This window comes from Pinus tabuliformis, chromosome 7 (assembly GCF_031772625.1).
Source record: "Pinus tabuliformis cultivar Carrire ecotype Pingquan chromosome 7, CPIR1, whole genome shotgun sequence".
In the NCBI taxonomy this organism is placed as follows: domain Eukaryota; kingdom Viridiplantae; phylum Streptophyta; class Pinopsida; order Pinales; family Pinaceae; genus Pinus; species Pinus tabuliformis.
The window spans coordinates 357,145,168-357,148,525 of record NC_142293.1 but is presented as its reverse complement, the minus strand read 5'-3'; the positions used below and the strand labels follow the sequence as shown (position 1 = coordinate 357,148,525).

At 37.9% G+C, this 3,358-nt stretch overlaps 1 long non-coding RNA gene across 2 annotated transcripts; it reads left to right on the top strand.

Annotated features, from left to right (window-relative positions):
* The first annotated feature begins 451 nt into the window (after window positions 1-451).
* LOC149247428 (uncharacterized) lies at window positions 452-2,950 on the top strand. 2 transcript variants are annotated; one of them, XR_016265634.1, is made up of 5 exons: window positions 452-684; window positions 807-846; window positions 1,864-1,938; window positions 2,585-2,641; window positions 2,741-2,950. It is a non-coding gene; the product is annotated as an uncharacterized LOC149247428 (long non-coding RNA). The 2 variants fall into 2 exon arrangements; XR_016265633.1 differs by having other exon boundaries at window positions 807-1,938.
* Window positions 2,951-3,358: the final 408 nt, after the last annotated feature.

Here is a 3,358-nt window from a genome sequence, read left to right as displayed (position 1 = left end):
CTTCAAACCTATTTAATATTTCAATATTAAATGTATTACTATTATTTAATATAAACACAGATATTGATAAAAAGAAAAAGGGAAAAAATAAATTTAAATAATAGTTAACTTTAAAATGTATGATCATCTCTATATATTAAAATAGTAAAAAATTCGCTCATGAACCATCACCATTGCTAGTGTTCTTGGAAGTGGAGAAGGATAAGTCCACTGTCACTAACGATATTACGAGGCACAAAAAGTGGAAGTTGAGAGATAGGTATAATGATTCGATCACTTTGTGTGCAAGTCATATATTCGTATCTTAAAAAGGCAAATGAAAAGGGGAACAATTATATTTATGTATATGTTAATTTTGGAAATACGAGGTGAAAAGATATTTAGGCCGATAGGCTTTTCTTTGGAACAGACTTTCGTCGTTCCTTTGTCTCCCATGCTGACACATGGACAGTTCTGCAATCGCGTTATGTGCTGACACGTGGAGAGTTCTGCACCGCCTCTAACAACCTCCACTGCGTCTAACTACCCGACTGTATCGGCTAAGTTTGATCGGTTTTGTAGGTTCTTTGTTTCTCTGGTAGCGGTTTGTTTCTCTGGTAACGGTTTGTTTCTTTGGTCACAAGAGCTCCGCTGGGGCAGCAAGCTGGTCATGATTCTCGTCTCAGTGATGGATCGGCCAACGGGGTATGAGGTTTTCCGGGCTTGGTTTAGATATGTTTTTGCTATATTTGTTCACTCGGGCACTAATTCCAGTATTGAATAGATCAGTAACCTGATCGAAATCCTTGCATTTTGTTTTTCTGCAGGTGGATCTGGTAGGAGGATACTATGGTCCTGGCCTCCAAGGTGGGTACTGATGAAATCTTATGGATATTACAACAGATCCATGTACACTGATTCAAATTGAAGGAGTTGTGCAACTTCATGTTAAGCAATATAGAGTTGCCCATTTCCAGATTGTAGGCACATACAGAGCTTAAACCCCAGTTCTATTGTGGCTTTGTTGTTTTGGAATGTCTTGAATTTGTTCTGTTTGGGTTTTTTACATATGGAGGTTATCTGGAATGGTACTTGTTTGTGGTTATTCATCTTTCTCTTCTTGCTTATGATGGTGTAGCTGTTTTCTGCAGGAATGAGGAGGATGAATGTGTTCTATTTGTGGTATAATGGCTGCCCTTTTATTAGGTATTACAACTGCCTTCTTGTCAGCACCAAATGACTGTAACAGCATCTGAATTTCTGCTGGAGTCAATTTGACCAATGGTACTGGAAGCATGATTTACCGCTGAAACACGCGGAACGTTATATTTGGCAATTCCCCTATTAATCCGACGAGGGAACGAGGACTTTGTGTGCGATCTGCTATTTATATGAATGTTACCACACCGACCATCTACATTGAAACAGTAAAAAACAGAACGTTGTGAGTTGTTATAGGGATGCTCTGCAGTGTGGGAAAATTAGCATGGTACGATTGGGAAGACTTGGTCGATTTGTTCTACTCAGTTTTCCCAACCCCTGCCATGCCTTTATTCCTCACTGCACATTCCTGTTTTTCTACCCACTCATGCCATTGCCTCCAGATTTTGTTTGTGGATTTGCGGGATTTTGTTGTTTTTATGGCCATTTGCTTGTTTGGGTGTTGTTCTCTGCAGAAACAAGGTCGATCTGAGGAATAGGTTAAGTGAAACCCAAGTAAGCTACCTTTCATAGGGTACGGTGGCATATCTGCAAAAAGTAACTACAACTTTGACAAGCCATTCCTCTGCTTGGCACACAAGTTCTCAGGCTAAGACTTCAGTCCAGTTTGTTATAATCTGAAATACAAATGTTTGTAGTAAAAATGGGTTGATTGTATTTCAGGGATTCAAATGTCATTTTGCGGAGTCGCCTGCTCCTGTTCCTCCATGTTCAGATAGACCTTGCAACTCAGCAACAGTAAGTGGAATGATTGGAAGCCTTTTTCTATTATCTTTTAAGAATAATGTGAGATTAGTAGCCTCAAGCAGTGTTGTTGTTTTTTAAGCCTGTTTTTGTATGTTGGCCAAATTAATCTATATGCTCCTAAATTCTTATTTTGAAGTTTTTTCCAGGTTCGTTCTATTTTGGTCAGAAAAGATAGAGTCCAAGTGTTACAAAAATCTTAGTTTATATTTATTGCAGATTTGGGTATTCAATGAATATGTAGTTAAAACAGAGTAGTCTAAACAAGCCATGTTTTACAGGTGAAAACAATAGAAGTTCCCGTTTATTTTGAGAAAATCTGGGGAACTTGTGCAATTATCAATTTTCAATTTTTTTTTATCAAGTGTCAGAATTTTGTGTTCGATAATTTTTTTTAGATGATGTTGAATCTATTTTCATCGTAAAAATAATAATTTAAAAGCCTTTCCTCTCTTCAATTTAGAGAATTGGTATTACAGAGTGTTGGTGGTTCTCCTGACAGGGAAACTACCATATCCCCAAGTTGTAGTGGATTCCCTTTCTATCTGGTAAAGCCTGCTTCTCTGTTTCTCATTAGAATGATGCATGGTAATTAAATTCACAATCCAATATTTTGAGACTTGAACATCGTTCCTTTCAGCATGAACATTAATGGTTGGGAGATGATGATACCCCCTGGATTCTTTGTTGCAGCTGGGTATGCTCCGTGTTCTAGTATTTTGGATAGCACCTAATGTTTGTTTTTCTAAGAATGTGCATGGGTTTCATTTGGTCTGTTATACTGGCTATTTTGCAGTGTTCAGCCTTATATGGGAACATGGTTTAAGGACTGCACGGGTGAAGCCATTGCCAATTTGAGTCAGTTGGCCTTCTTAAGCCTGGGTAGAAGTAGCCTCAATAGCAAGATATATGAAGCCATCATGATTTGACCTTAAATCTATGTGCAAATAATCTTGTGGTAGAATAGCTAAAGCAACTACCCATTTGAGAGTTTAACCAAGATTTTCAGCCAATGGCAGTTTTTTGTTCTCATTCTAATCCCTTCTTTGTCTATATTTTGCAATTTTTGGTTATTTACATCAAAACTTCAGTTAATACTCAATGGAAACTGGACAGAGGCTTTCTAGCATCTATGTCAGTTTTCTCTGTTCATTGTTCCTCGACCAACTGTATCCAGTGTGCTCCTCAATGGGAATATGGACACAACATTTGCAGCTTCTACAACAATCTTCGTCAGTGTAATCACTTCTTGGTCACTAGGGCCAGAATCTTGGGCTAACTCTATCAAGCTGTTGGATTTAATGGAAAATGCAGTGACTGTGATTTTGCAGGTACCTAGCACTTTTTCAATAACCTTAGAATTTTAAGTTGAGCAGTGGGTTTTGTTTCCCTTAATTGTTCATATGGTTTTTGT